Raw genomic sequence first — 16,901 nt, forward strand, 5'->3', positions numbered from 1 at the left:
CTGGAGAATGGCAGCTCTGCTGACAGCACTGCAGTGCTTCGTCTGGATGGGACCCAAGCACGCTGACATTTGAGAGACATTACAGAGCTGAGAGAAGCTATATTAATTACTATGAAAAGTCAAAACTGTCTTCTGAATATGCCAAACAAAATCATGTAATTCAGTGCTGTGTAAAACATGGGGTTAAATTATGCCCCAAATATTATTGCAACCACCAATCTTTGTTATATGTCCGTTTCAATTAAACAAATTAAAACACAGATAAGAAGTACTGCTTTCACGTGAATTTGAATATTCTGAGGGGGAGATGGAGAGCATGCTCAAGAGTTTTCATGTCATGATTCAATGCCCACTGAAAGGAACGGAAAGACTTCACATATTACTAAGCCTAGGATCAGTCTCAAAGGTGAATACTCAAAAAGGTATCTCACTTTTAAACTTATGTTTTTGTCACTAAGACTCTATGCTTCTCTCTCTTATTTTATTTTATTTTATTTTATTTTATTTTATTTTATTTTATTTTATTTTATTTTATTTTATTTTATTTTATTTTATTTTATTTTATTTTATTTTATTTTTTAAATAACCCTTTTCTCTGTCTCCAGTCTAATGACTTTGGGCTCTTCATCATTATCATGCACTCTTCTACCTCACGTCTAGTTTGTAAGGAAGTGCTTTTCCTTTCTTTACACCACATTTCCCTTGGCTGAAAATTTTTTCACCGCTTCTTGCTTTATTTTCCCACCTGGCAACCACAACTCTTGCGCAGCTCTTGCTTAATTTCAACACTTTCCCCTTCCCCATTATTATCAGCAAAGTCATCTTCACATGAGCCCTCAAGAAAGGATCCTTCACTATCTCCCTTGACTGCAGACTTGATTTTAAGACTTTCTTTTTTTTTTTCATCCTTGTATTTTTTCTTCATTGTTCTCTGCTATAACTCTTCCTCTTTCATTTCTTTTGCTAATGTGATGCACACATTTCCTGCAAGTGCATTGCATCCTTAAGGCTCCCTGTTACTCAATGTGTAGATTAAATTAGAATGACTTCCAAAAATATTGACTTTCTAAGTATAGCAGTGATATCAGTCTTTTAGGCATTTAATACCATTTTGGGACTTAAATCTCTCTGGGACATTCTTTGTGTCTTCATTTGAATTCTGTTATAATCTTCAATAAGAATTTTTTATTTATTTATTTATTTTGTCCTGAACAGTATCTGGAAAATTTTAGTCTTTAGAAGGTTTCTTTTTATTCCTAATTCAAGCAAAATTTCACTGGATCTAACGAAATCCCTCACTGAACTAACACTGATGTAAGACCTAAATCTGTGAACACTGGAAGTTTTCCATTATGTAAATGAATCTAGAGAAGTAATCTAGAGACATATTATGAATGAGAATACGTATATATTTATATATACACGTATATGTATATATATATATATAATTTAATGGTAAAATCTGATTGGAAGTTCATTTTTGTATGTGCATGTATGAGTAACCACAGCCTGATACTTTTTGACTTTTACTGCTTTTTCATTACAGTCACTCCTAAAAATGATTACTGTGTGGAAGCAGACAGAAATGCTGATTACCGCACATTAGAAATTTTATTTTGTATATTCATGATTAAATATATTTTTATGAACATTATTTTTTAACTACCTCATTTTAAGACTTCAGAGCAAGGACTGCCAAGAGTTTCAATTCAATCAATTTATTTGGGGGGATCAGATGAGTAATTTGTATAAACCATGCTTATATTTCACATAGACACTCCAAGACTGTTAAAAGCAGCAGTTCATCTCTTAGCTCCAATGCAATCACCAGCTGAATTAATGAATTCACAGCCTGGCCTTGATACGCTAATATTTGGTTTAGCACAGACAGGGTAGGTATTATATATAATCCCTCCCTTCCATCTCTCTTTCCCCCATATATATATTTGTCTGTGTATATATATATGTATATATAAAAGCATATACAGAAAGAGGGAGAAAAACAGGCTATATATATTCCTGCTGATATTTATATTCCAGATATAACGTTCCCTATTAGTCATGATAATCTTGAAGAGAATTTCAAATGATTTGCATTGTGTTTACAACAATTTAATATTATCAAGGAGTTAATATTTATCAGCATTCTTTGGAGTTCTTAGAATTAATTTTACCGGTGAAGCTACGAGTCTGCCCATCACGCTAAAAATACTGATGCAGTGCAGAGAGCAAGTCTTCAGGAGAAAAAGTCTCTGTGGTAAGGGAAGAGACCAGACTTCCTTTAATTCCTCATTACTTCTCTATTTTTATTTAGCTGATACTATTGTTCTGCCTATACAAATATATAACCCTATTGAATGGTTATATATAACACCTTAAGGCAAAATGTGGCCAAGATCACAAACAGATTTGCCATCCTATTAGATAATAATTCTGCTGATACAAACAAGCTCACGCTCCTTCACCGGGATCTTTGTACAGCTTTACTCAAACATTTTTCTTTTTGACATGTCAGCAGCCAAACTAACAAGACTTCAGTGACAAATGATATACTTAACCCTCCAGAAAGGGATCCTGACTCTTTCTTTAGGACAGCTTTCACTTTTATGTCTGAAAGATCAGACAAAGACACATTACCTTTCAAGGAAAGTGATGATGCAACAGCAATGTCTGGAAATGAATCTCATTCCTCTGGAGTGGTTTTGTCTTTTCGTTTGATTGCTTTTGGGGAAGGAAGGAGAAACATGCAGACTGTAATAAAAATCTGATCTACAGTGGTGAGATTGCCCTAAATTTCTGAGATGCTGTTTCCCTAATTCAGTAGGACAGACAAATTACCTATGTTTTTAACTTTGAGAGAAATTAGAGTTTGGAAAAACTACGTACCTCCACAGATTTTAAGTGACATTAATGTGCTGATGCAATAACAGAGTCGAAGAGAATAGGTCTAGACAAGACTTTTGGAGGCCATTTAGTGTCTCCCTTGCCCTTTCCCCATTTTTTCCTTACCCTATGCCAGCTGGAGGACTATTTGCTTCAGAATCCCAAACTTTTAAACAGAGTTTGCTTCAGTTACAAGTTTTACATTCAAAGAAATGCAGAGAAGTCTTGTCAAGGACTAACTTAGCAAGAGATGTCATTCTGTGAGGGAGTTAATTTTCATAGATGCATAAAAAATGAACCAGAAGATATCTGCAAAGTCATCTAGCCCTTATACAACTCCCAGAGAAGGCAACAATATGCTCCTATTGATTTCAGCATAAGGTTTATTAATTCCATTACCAGGAAATTATGTTTACCTATAACTAAGACGGTCATGGGAATTCTACTCATCGCCTTTACTGAGCCTTCAGTCATTCCGTATTTGTCTTGACCTTCTTAGTCAAGACATTGCTGATCTTCAGCCCTAACCCTGCCTTGATTCATCTCATTTCTCATCACTGGAACTAGCAGTTACATAATCAGCTTCAACAATTTACCTCCTTTTTTTTTCATATCCAAGCTTTTCAAACACCTACATACATATCACATCCCCCTTAGTTGCTCTAGATTCAATGTTTTAACTAATTCTTCATGACAGGATGTCAATGTCGAATATTATTGTGCCTCAAAAGGAGTCAGGGATTGCCAAGTGTAATATTCAAGCATCTTCCCAACCATTACATAGCAAACTGTTGAGAACTGATTGTAAGGAGGGCTTGATTCAGCTGCACTTGCTTAAATTTCTGAGAATAGCCTTTTGACCTCTTTTTCCTGTGAGGTTTGCTTCTGCTCCTTTGTTCTGAGGGGTGCAAGTAAGGGATTATAAAAATTATTTTCTATATTCTTCATTGCAGCAGAAAAGACTATGAGGCCAAGGCACAGCAAAGAAGCTCTTGACAAATATGTGTGGCCTACTTTCCCTTTCCTTCACAAACCTAATGGAAATGATATGATGATGCAGCTCACGAGAACTTTTCATGGGCTCTTGAAAAATAAAAATGATACTTAAAATTTTCTTTAAATTTGGAATTAGATCTTTTTTAACAACTACTGGTAAGGCGTATGAATCATAAATGTATGCTATTACGGGAACAGGAAAACAAACTTGTAAAAATATAAAAAATAAAAAAAATATAAAAAATAAAATGCATTTATGTTTAAAATTGATGCAATTTATCACCAAACTGGTCTCATATATAATCCTTAAGAAAATAATATTTTTTTTAAAAAAAAAAAGATCAACAACAACAAAACAAAGGAAGGCAGGCCACAAAAGTGTAAACCTGGCATAATTATCTTTTTTTTCGACAACAGTGATGCTACTATTTTCAACTTGTAATTCAGCTGAGCTGATGACAGATTCCTCGTCATCATCATTGATTTATGAACGCATCTTGTGAACTTTTTTCCGCCTTCCCACATTATTTACACAAGTTGACGATGTTTTTTTTCTCTCAGAACAAATGGCAATATTTCAAGAAACACTATCAAATTGTGTAAACCCATAACGGGCTTTTGAAATTAACCTTTGTCTGGATTCTATAGCTTAAGTACTAAAATTTTAGGAGATAATCAGAAAGCAGAACTAACAGCACCATAGCATAAGAGTACAAATGTCTCAAATGTCTTTCCCTTTTTTTCCTTTTTCTCACTCCAAAAACTACAGTGCCTTCTATCATGAGGAACTTCATTAGGACTGTTCATTAGGACCCAGTAGATCACTACAGGTATGAAAAGTATATGTGAATCTAAAAATCCAGTCTTTCACGGTATGTAGTATTTTTATTTTTTATTTTTTTCTGATGGAATCTGGTAATTTATTCTTCTTATATTTTAATAAAATGACTTTTAAAAAGCAAACGAGGGGTTGGATCATTAATTAACACATCACTACTGAGCATATGTGTAATAAAATGAGCAGTAATTCGTCTCTTAGATTATCATATCAATCCAAAGAAAATAAATGTTCAATAAGTATCTTCTGTATTTATAAATGTCATCTGATAATGAAATATTTCACATTCCACAGTAAAAAGGAAGATGTTAAACAGCAATTGAAGTCAGAGACTTTAAATCAGCATGTTTAACTGATTTGTGTACAGTCTTGAAAGAGCTAGATGGTCAGTGGGGACATCATAAAGGAAATAGGTACAAAGAGAACGGCCCTTCTAAAGCTCAAAGGAACTTCAAAAGTTAACATAAGGTTATATTCGGGCTGGAATTTCTAAAACCTTACTTTTTAGGCAATTGAATGTCATTGACCGTCTTAATTTCTTTCCCAGTGTTTCAAAATGCCAGCCTTGAACCTCTCCAAATACTCAAACCAATATTCATCACCCAGTTTTTATCTGTCCTTTCATTATCTCCTACAATGTATGCATTCTTTTTGACCTCACACCTTCAATATGAAGGATAACACTTGGAAGACAGAGTATAGACATGTAATTATGATGCTTTCATTAGCAGATAGTATATGTCCTTGTATGAAATTGGGAAACAATAGCAGGTAAAAGTGCCTTCCTGATTCTTTTGATTAGCTGTATAATCAAGCTGTTGTTTCTTCAAATGACCTTTCCTGTTATGGTATAGCTTATTATCAGTTTCCCTCCATTGCTTGTCCTCTAAATACTGTTCTCTCTATTGTAATTCTTTCTTGACTCAGGAGAATATATTTTCTCCTTTACTTCTTCTTCTGTTGAAATTGTCAGCATCTCCCACAGTACTATCACTCAACTCCTTGACCTATTAGATAAAAGTAATTGAATGCTTATCTGTTATTTAAATGATACTATTTAAAGTCCCATTTTAATATCAGTCTTATTTCATACGACATATAATATAAGCAAGCTTCTATAACCCTGTCAGTATATGAAATTTCTTTAGAAACACCAGGGTCAGTCACCTAATTCTTTCAATGCACTTGTCAAGCATCACATTACTTCATTTAGCCTGAAATAAGTACAGGAATTAATTAATTGTATTCAGATCTCAAGCTCTACAAAAACCTTGTAATAAGGTTATCATGCCACACTGTCTCAGGTACCTGGTCCAGCAACAGAGGCATGGAGAAGTCCAGTGTCTTTAAATAGCAGTACTTGGAAGAACAAGGCGATTTTAAGGGAATAGCTACTTGCGGGGGGGGCAGGTCCATCATATGTATGTGCTTCTTTTTACTCTCAATCCTACAGAGACAATTTAGTTTACCTGTCTCAAATTCTGGGGAAAAAAAAAAAAAAAAAAAAAAAGTGCAAATAGCTTTTGTTGATGTAATTTATGGAGCTAGTTTAGAAAAAAACACATAATGTCAGCACAGGGAACTATTTTTATCACAGTATATTGTTTAACAACCCTTCACGGTCATCAAATTTAGTGCACCTATAAAATGCAAGGCAGCTGCAGAGGATGAACCAGCAGTTTAAAAACACTAAAGAGCCAAAAATTATCCAATTTCCCATCTTCCTGATCCACTGACATTGTTAGTTCTGCGCAGTAATGAAGAGACGTGTATGTACTGTTATTACAGAAAGTTGCCAGTTTTAAAATCAGACAATTTTAGGAAGCAATTTAAGCAATTAGCAAAATTAGGACAGTGAATGACCATCCAGAGTTACAAACTGAGTTAAAGTCCTTCAGAAATATATATGAAGGACTTTAACTCAGTTTGTAACTCTGGATGGTCATTCACTGTCCTAATTTATATATATATATATAAATTATATATATAAATTTTATATATATATAAATTAAGCAGCAAAGTCCTTACAAGCCTCTGGTAGGATTAACATCACTGAAGTCCAAAGAAGTGTGTTGGTGTCAACAAGGCATACGCAGATCAGATCTAGAGGGCCAAATTCACACGTAAAGTGAGCTGCTGAATGCCATTAACTTCTGAAGAGCCATGCTAATTTCCATTACAGTAATAGAGAAACCCAATGCATAACTAAAAACCGTTAACGGCCAAAAAAACAACAACCGAAAAACAATGCGTTATAAAAATAATATAGTTGGGTTTTTGATCTCGGTTCTGCTTTGATCTGCACCCTGATGGCATGTGTAATAATTAATTGTTGTGCTCACTCTCCAATTTACTGGGGAAAAAAGGCACTGCTGTAAAAAGCCTTGCTTTTTTTGCCCATTTCATTAGGTTTCAAACATCTGAAACATCTAGCTTCCAAACACTTAGCTCTATGTTAACTATTCTCATCTTTCAGCTTCCATTTCTGCTGCTGTCAAGCCCACATCCATCCTTTCTCCCACTGAAATCTTCTTTATCCATTCTGCTCTCCAACCTCCCCTCCTGCTCATCTCCTGATCACTCTTCTCAAGACAAATCCCTTTACCCAGCGTCTCTTCTCCTGGAGTCAAAGATACAGTTCAAAATTCAGGCAGAAAAATACTGCTATGAAAAAGTAACTAAAATGAGAGGAGAGGAGAGGAGAGGAGAGGAGAGGAGAGGAGAGGAGAGGAGAGGAGAGGAGAGGAGAGGAGAGGAGAGGAGAGGAGAGGAGAGGAGAGGAGAGGAGAGGAGAGGAGAGGAGAGGAGAGGAGAGGAGAGGAGAGGAAATTGGAAACCTGTCCCAAGGAGCAATGAAGGAGAGAACCCTACCACACCTGGCTGAGCAGCACCAAGCCAGCACTGGGTAGCAAACATATTAATGCTTAGCTGAGTAGTATTTAGCTCAGAAATCTGCTGCGTGTAGTAGCCAATAAATATTTGCTCTGTGCTCTTACACTGTGTGCTTGCAGAGTCTCTCTGCAAACAGCAAAAGATGCCCAAATAAAAGTGGTGCAGAGAAGAGATGTATAGGCAGTCAACCAGGATTTTTCTCATCTTGGCAGGACAACATTTTCCTAATGATTTTGCTAGTGATAGAGCTGATGACCCATGATCTCATGTCACTGCGAGGATAATCCAATCCCAGCCAAAATACCACCATTTTGGAGAAAAATCACGGTCATTGTCAACTTTTTTTGCAGCAGCTTGATAAGTACTTACTCTATTTATGCAGACTAACAATTCAATTTTATTTTATGAATGCTATTTTATCTTCCGTTTTGTGCTGAAACCTTCAAAACCGTAACAAACATCCCTGCATCTACTACAGCAATAGGCGTGGAGAACAATAAGGGTCTGTATCACAGCTGATTTTTCATTCAAATGGAAACAGCATGGCAGAAATAGCTGGCCACTACCCAGAAGAAACAGTTGTGCCAGGTTGCTTTATAATCCCTCACTTCGATATGGATCAGATGGCTGGGAGCTGTACTTAACTAACATTTCCTTATTGCAAGGACCCAGGACCAATTTTTAACAGCATTTTAAAAAGTGTACTCGTAGCCTTTGGTATTTCCTTACCAAACGGAAATTTCTTAGAGGGTGTTCAAGAGTACTTTGAGTAGGTGGCCTATGAATTCTCCTCCCGTGGATAATTTAGAACTCAGCCAAAAGAAATAGTTTTTTTTTTTTTTTTTTTTTTTTTTAAGCTAGATTGGAATCAGGAAAAACTGATCTTAAAGAGAAGTAAAGAAGGAATATTTGGGGTCCTAAATGACCTACCAGAGCCAGACTTTGATGATTTTCATACAGAAGTCTCATGCTAGTTAGTCATATACTCCACTTTTTTTTTCTTTTTTTTTTTTTGGAAAAGCATATCAAAGTGACAAAACCTATTCAAATCTAACAAAATATAGCAGACATAAAGCATTATTGTACAGCAGACTACAGTTAACTCTTCTCAGATCTTCCCTTTGGCTGTAAGTGGGATTTCTACATAATGGCACTTATTACCACAGCCTTTCAGCAGCCTTACATGTATCTTTTCACATTCTGCAAAGGGAAATTTGTTTTCAGTTCTGAGGGTCAGCACAAGATCAAAATGCCAGTGTTGATAATCAAAAGCCTGAAGTTTTTTTGTGCCTGTGGATCTTTGTCGTCAAAACACCTACATAAAAATCAGTGCAAAAGGAACAGCATGGAATTTCACGGCTTGGTCCTTCTCTGGCAATTCATCCAGACAACTTTGGCCAATTTTAGTGTAGTTAGAGACAGCATTAATCAAAAATATTATCAACTAATGACTGCCAAATTTACAGATACCTAAGCTGTGGTCTGATCACCCCTGAATTATGAAGTCATCTCCATCTTTCAAAACCACTGCATTTCTACCTGTCTTCCATGCCACAAGACAAGGACAAAATAAATTAAAACATATCAATACCTAATATAAATTGGAATATATGATTTTTGAGGGAAAATTTGGTCTATTTAGAAAAGATTGTTGTAAGCTGGTAGATGATGTTTAAAAGGGACTGCTTTTTGTAATTCAAGGAGCCCTTTCCTGCCCCACATTTTCTACTCCTGGGGTTTTATAATGGGTCCAAGAGGAATGTTTTATACCAGCATAATATAATATGCTTACCAGTACTGTAGAAGTGGATGCTCAGCAGCAAATGCTATACTTCAGACTGCAGAACAGTATCTGCTACAGTCCTATTTCACTGTGCTCGTAATTTCTGCAAACATTCACACTCCTGATATTGTTTTTGTCAAGAAGATATTTCCTTTTCTTTGTATGTAATAAATAGTTCCAATCCAAACGCAGAAAATAGAAACAAAATAAAATAAAAGCAAAACCAGAAAATAAACGTAAGGCAGCTCAGCATTTTCAGCTGAAATCAACCTAGATGTGAAAACTAGAAGGGGACATGATGGAAAATTGTCTGAATATAACACCCTTAGCTCTGGAGATAAACTGAAATCATGAATATGAGGATAAAGACCTGGCTCCTTAATTTTATTTTATTTTTTCAGTACTATTAAGTATTCCATAGGTTCAAACCTTTCCTGAGCTAATTTCAGAGTTACACCGCAAAAGCCACACGAAGGGAATTATTTTACTTCACTCATTAAAATGGGCAAAATTGTTATGGCATAAAACCATTATTCTTAGCTTACTTACTAGCAATATTATTTACTTTTTCTAGACCCATCCATGGTACTCCGTCTCTCAAGCTAGCAGGTGACAATAGATCTCTTCTAGGAAGACAAATTGATCTACAGATGCATGCTTTTTCCATGCTAATCTCCCTCAAAAAAGACACATAAACAATGCCAAGAACTCCCACATAAATCACAGAACTCAATAACTTCTCCACCTGCATATTTTTCTAATGTTATCTTAAAAGATGCTACAGTTTTCCATAACAGAAAAAGAAAATTATCTGTCTCTGTAAATGATTTGCAAACAGAAAATACAGTAGATATTACTATTATATTACTAGATATTACTATTATTATTATTATATGTTTTATTAGAGAATCCTGATTCATCAGCCTTTGACATCTTTGCCAAGAATTTTCTTCACTCTGCTGAGTGCAGTCTCTGGAAAGAAGAAGACAGACACAAAATCATTCAGACAGACAAAGGTCTGAATAAATAGTTCTCTATGTAGACCAATGAATAATTCTGTATACAAACCAAAAGCTGCAATGGGAGATACTAATTCCACACTCTTATGGACATGGCGATCGTTTTGATTGCCAGGTTCAAACTCCTGTACCAGCTCAGGTACAGCAAACTGGATTTCCCACGTCCCACAGTTATTATGTGTTAAAAGAGTAGGAGGGGTCTGTGCTTCCAAATATTTTTTGCTTTCCACGAGAATGCTTCTTTACTTAAGAAAAGCCTTTTTACTCTCCATTTCTAGCAATTCATTCATTTTTTTTCCCCCAACTAAACAGACACACAAACATATATATGTAGATGGAATAAGAAAGGCAACATGCAAATAAAAGGCACAACTGAATACCACAGAGCAATGTATTAAATTATGATTTGATTAAAAAATATTATTTCCATTATTAGAAACAACACTCCATTAATATTAATGTTAGCCTAAATAACTGCAGTTCTTTAGTATTAGATTAATCAGGTAGCGAGCTCTCCTTAGATATCTTCAAAACGATTCCATATCATCAAGGCTGAAAGCTCTCATGGCTGAGATGTCGGGACAGTAAATCATGCAGCGAGCTGAGCTTTTCATCTCCTATTTGCTTTCTTCAAGGCCTAAACCGGGCATTTTGGAAAGTTGGGGAGAAGACCCCAGTGGGAGGAAATTCTGGGAAAAGCAGAAGAATAGTGTAGACAGAGGATGACAAGGATTTCCCGTGCTTTGAAACTTTCTACCATTGAGTGCTGAATGCATGTCACTGAGTTCAGCCAAACCTGAGTGTAGTAGTGCACATGGTAAGGACCAACTGCTGATGATAATAAATTCAAATTCTTTTTAAACCTTTTTTAGCAGTGTATACATTTCAGAATCTAGACATTTCAATATTAAAAACAAGAGGAAAGCTTTCAGATGGTAACTGAACTGAGATTATTATGTGTAACCAGAACAGAATCTGATTTAACTGATTTAAAATGCTCTTAACAGTCCTCCAACCTACACATCTCTTTTCCATTTAACTCTATTTGGTGCCAGGTACCAAAGGGATTCTGGGTTTGCACCTGCCAGAAATAATTGATTTAGGATGAGCAAATGTCTAATTTTAAGCATAGCAGTGATAACCAGATGTGAAGGCAATCCTCAGAGAAATACATATTCTCTGTATGAATAAACAGTGATTTAGGGGAAATTAAACCTGGAAGCTGATTCTGAAGGCTGCTCTGAAAGATGCCCAGCCAAGGAAGTGATACATCAATGATACCAATGTAATTCTTAAAAGCAATTATAAAAATCTAAGGATTGTATTGAGGACTACAGAGACAAGTCCTCTGTTCATACTCAGAAGCTTTCCAAACTGTTTAACTAAGCCCTAATAAAGCAGAGACACTAGTAGCCATGTTTATGCTAAACAGCACAATAAACAATCAGTGGAAGAGAAAATTCAATATTAAGTCTATGGCCTGGCTACCGCAGGACCTGTGGTTTACTGGTGCCTACTGCAGAGACCATCACTTAAGGGGCTGATAAAGATTGAGTGTTGCTGAACCAGATGCACAGTTACTTATTCTCATCCTCACTCTGCCTACGCTCAGGTTTTCTTTTCCATTCTCACTACCCCTGCATCTTTAGTGGCTCTTTTCTCACCCCTTAATTCCACATAAATATTTCCCAGAAGCTGCTTCAAATGTGTGAAAAAGAAATAAGGAAAAATCAAGCAAGCTAACAGCTCTAAGCACTAATTGTAGTGACTTTGTTTGCAAGGGAGGCATTTTTTCCCACCCTGGCTTACTTCGTGTAGTTGTTAAACGCTTCGTGGCACACTCTGACCCTGCCTGTAGCTTGCTGCAAAATACAACTTCGGCTCGAAGTCTTCTGGTGGCTTTGCTTTACTAGCAACTAAGTTATATTAATATGTGAAAAGAAATTAATCAATTAGCATTGACCAAATGGAGAAGGATGTAATTGAATTAAAAAGAGAGTCAAATAGTTGGAGGAATCAAAAAGAAAAGTCAGTAGCAAAACTCGCTGCAAGGGTTTAAAGGTTTCTTTAAGAAGTCTGATACACCCTTTCCCATCAGAAGCCTAACAACAAAATTATATTCTACAATGTCTTTTAATAGTGCTTTGGTAAACAAAGTGAATGTGATTTATTTTTATTTTTTTATTTAGAGGATATAGTGCCTTTATATATTAAATAATCTAAGAAACTGGTTTGCCCAGTTATTTCAAATAAATTCAGTTTTAAAAGTTAAAATAAACTTCCTCCTATAAAGATTCAGACTGTTTGCAGCTCTGTGAAAAAATATATACTTTCAGTTATCTTATAAAATTCCTATCATCATTAAAAAGCCATGACATTGAGTCCCCAAGCTACAAAGACCATTCTGAAACTTAAGAGATTTTCACGCCAATGACCTTCAGGTCTTAACCACTTAACAGAAGCTGAAGTGAAATTACATGCTCCTGATACCCAGACACCACTGAGTTTATGAAAGACATACTTACTGAAATCATTTACAAGGAATCAGAAGAATTTCATACCCATATTTTATGGAACACTAAAAATTTGGATGATAATATAGCACGCTTATAAAAATCATATATATAATGCCAATACTCTTTTAAAGTATTCATTAAAATCTGTAACATAATTGTAGAAAAACAGCCTGTTGCTACCTGTGACCTTCAGTAATTCTATCAATAGCATATCATAAATGCACTCAAGAACTTCCCAACTATTATAGGTGGGAAACAATGGTAAACACCAGGTATGATAATTTACAGCCTTCATGCTGTCTGAGGATAAATTGCAAAATGTCATCCTATCGAGATCATTTCCTACTGAAGTATTGGTGCATCAAGGCTTGAAATCAAATACCAGTCCTGTGGTCAACACACCATTTTTCTTTCTAGTGTATTATTTGGTCAGACTGTAGAAATGCGATCTTAAAAATGGGAAAATTCTGAGTCGTAGATTATTCCACACCTTTGCCAGCTGGAGAGATACTAGAATAGCCAGCAAATTTAACTATTTAATCCATTTTAACATTACAATGTGAGCATGTTGACATCCCTGGGCTATATACAGATGCTTAGCTCGAACTAGTTGACTCCACCACTATGATTTTTCTATATATGCAATAGCACCAAAAAGCAATAAAAATGTTAATAAGGTAAATTAAGTGCAAGAAGTTAAATGATGCTGATATCATAACTTTATGTCAGCTATCTTCTGCATAACATTCCCACTAAGTTAAAGGAAGGAGGTGGCAAAAGCTATTCTCTGTTTATTTCAAGCACGACAGTTTTCGAAACCCAAACAATCTTCTCAGATAATGAATTCACAATGGGAAGTTAGGAATAAAATATTTTTCAGCCATCAGTGGTGTAGAAAATCTCTTGTTCAGATTTTAATTTTCTATTTTTTGTAGGCCTACTAAAAACAAAACAAAGCAAAGCAAACAAAAAAACCTTGTAATATACCCAGATGTATGCCAAATAGAAAATAGATTGGGTATGCAATGGTGATTGTAATCTGGCTTCTTTCTTATTCTGTGTTTCTCATGTATTTTCACTGGAGCTGGAGTGCGCTTGAATTGTCATATACCTAAATTGTAGGATTCAGTGAAACTGCTTGCATTGACATAATTCTCCTTTAGGTAAAGTCCTAGAGGATCAAAATGACAGGCAGAAATGCCATATCCCACTGCCACCTTCCCGTGCCTTTGCCCAAACTCACACAGGCCCAAAGGAATATATGAATATCAAAATGCTTCAAATGCTTGATTGTAAAGTTTAAGACAAGCTGCCTCTGATTTCTGGAAATGCAGAGCACCTCAATGGTCCCAAATGACTCGACTGAAGCTGTCTGAAAATGGAAATTCAAAAAAGAGAAAAAGGGAAAGGGGAAGGGGAAGGGGAAGGGGAAGGGGAAGGGGAAGGGGAAGGGGAAGGGGAAGGGGAAGGGGAAGGGGAAGGGGAAGGGGAAAGGGAAAAGGGAAAAGGGAAAAGGGAAAAGGGAAAGGAAAAGGGAAAGGAGGAGAGAACTGAAAACATCTCCTACTGAAAATGCTGGCTATGAACCCCAGGCTGCTTCTGTACTGTAGCCAGCTTTGCCATTTCACAGAAAAGCAACTGTCAGCTTCACTGGACAGAAGCAAAAATGATATTTTACAGCAATAAATGGCAAATTCCCTCTTTTGAACTTTACTCTAAAACATGCATTATTGTTCATTTAAGCACTGTGCACCTTGCACTGGGTAATTTTGTGGTTGTGCAACTAGGCTGCTTCGTTGTCAACATCAATACTTGCGTAAATGCTGTACGTACATAATGCAGTATGAAATGCTGTATCTACAGCTAAATCAGCTAAATTGCAATTATATATACATCCCAATGTTGCCTTTTTTTTTAATCTGTTCTTCACATCTTGAAACCCATGTTCCTTCCTTGTAGCTCTACACATGTTGCTGCACCTGATTTTATCAGTTTGCACGCTTAATATTCCTTCCCTGTAAGCATTTCCTGACCTGTGAGGGCACAGGGTTATCAGTACAGAGTTCAGCACAAAGACATGGTATTGACTGCCATCGCACTTTAATTTATTGGCTTTCAACTGCACTCGAGTGGTTCTCAAATAAGAATTAATTCCGGTTTATTTTTTAATGGTTGGAAGAGACTTGACTTCACGTTGATGATTTTTCTCCACCAGGCAGCAGCCTAGCAGGTCTTTGAATTGTTCTACCTTTATTTGACTTTCTTGCACCAAGCTTTTCTATACATGCCTGGCTCTAGCCTTGGCTCTGATTTTACTACCATACTACCATGCTTCTGCATTTTTCTGCTATACTTTGGCTCATCTGCCGTGGTATCCGAGGTGTATAGTTGCTGCATATGGTTTCTGGCTCATCACAGCCTCAGCTGCTGTCTTTCCCAATGTGTGTGACTTTTTGAGGGCTGGACCATCAACTCTATCTCAGTTTCTTGTCTTCTTTGCTGCATGAGGCTGCCAGCACAGCCTCATTATATCTTCTAGTTCTGTTTCCTTTTTATTACCTCTATTTCATATATTTCTGCTATTTTGGTATAGCTCTTCCTCTGTTCTTCTGGAATTTCCATCCCCTGGGACATTCAAAGCTTGCCCAGATAAGACTTTGAGCAACCTGATCCAAGACGACACAGGGTCAGATCCGAGACCTTCACGGGTCCCTTCCACCCTAACTAGTCTGTGACTTTCATAATGCTGCCAGGGGTGATTAAATGGAAAGCAGAATCTGGGTTGTCCATGTATCCGTGCTGGGTTATCCCTGAAATGGGCAGAGTGGCACCCAACTTTGCTCTGTATTTCCTTGACTTGCTTTCATATTGAAGTCTCGCCTATTTTTTTTTAACTTTGCCACCTACGACTTTTGTTGCATCGTGGATATTGAGATGAAGTCATCCTGTACTCAAGTTCCATGTATAGCTCCCCGTCTTTGCTATTTGGAGGCATTTCATTTGCTCAGATCTGCTTTTCTCAGCAAATGATTCACATTTCCCATGAACAGTCCTGCTTCTAATTAGAGATTTGTTAACATTTTCAAGGCTATTCCCAGATATCACAATTCTAACATAGCAGCGTCTACTCTTTTGCTTTTTATTCCATGCAAGAGAAAGTTTATGGAGCTCATAAACCATGATCCTACCCCACTGAGGACAAGAATCATCAAAACATATGCAATTCCTTACATTAGTGCCTCCCTAATTTCTCATCCTATTCCTTCCTTCCCCAATATAGGGTAGAAAATTCATAATTGTGAACTTATCATTTTTGTTGCCTCTACACACTCGGTGCTTTCATGTTGATGGCATGCCCAGTGACCCCGGTAGCAATACTGGTAGACTGTTTGTGTGTAAATCACATTTTCTTCCTCGGTTTGGGATCCACCAGACAGACTATGATCACTCGTCTTCTCTTACCTGGTTTCAGGTAATGGTATTTAAGGGCCTCCATGCCACACCGTGATACACTTGCTTTGTAGGGGGGCACTGGCAGAGATGCTGCAACTGAAGCTCCCTGTCAAAACTCGACAGACTGACTCTTCCTTTGCCTCCTCCAAATATTTATTTCCTACACCTGATATTGTCGTTGGTTTTAAGAAAGAACACTTTTATATGTATAACTTAAGAGATGTAAAAAGCTCAGACAGGACATGTTGGGGAGCAGAGATTCACAAATACATTTAGCTTCAGAATATTTGGATTAAGAAAAAAAATCCCTCTCATTTGGGAAGGTTTTTTTTTTTTTTTTTTTTTTTAATTGGACTAGCTTCACTGATGGATTTTTTAACACAGCCTGATAAATGATTTCACTGAGAAGTGCAAAAGGAGGGCAGCTTCTCATGGCATGAGGATGAAAATCAACAACTGAGGATAGCTGAAATTCTGGAATCACATTATCATCAGAGGAGTAATGAGGAACTCTCCTCTAA

The 16,901-nt window shown here is 36.5% G+C and overlaps 1 protein-coding gene and 1 long non-coding RNA gene across 13 annotated transcripts in view; one reads left to right on the forward strand and one right to left on the reverse strand.

Annotated features, from left to right (window-relative positions):
- CTNNA2 (catenin alpha 2) overlaps positions 1 to 16,901 on the reverse strand; it is a 475,915-nt gene that overhangs the window by 177,750 nt on the left and 281,264 nt on the right. The gene's annotated exons all lie outside the window — the stretch shown is intronic.
- LOC308194669 overlaps positions 7,423 to 16,901 on the forward strand; it is a 42,429-nt gene continuing 32,950 nt past the window's right edge. Inside the window, exon 1 of the long non-coding RNA XR_013950794.1 lies at positions 7,423 to 16,399. This is a non-coding gene — a long non-coding RNA (uncharacterized lncRNA). The remainder of the gene's footprint in view (positions 16,400 to 16,901) is intronic.

This window comes from Anser brachyrhynchus (genome assembly GCF_964034855.1).
Source record: "Anser brachyrhynchus genome assembly, chromosome: 4".
Taxonomy (NCBI): domain Eukaryota; kingdom Metazoa; phylum Chordata; class Aves; order Anseriformes; family Anatidae; genus Anser; species Anser brachyrhynchus.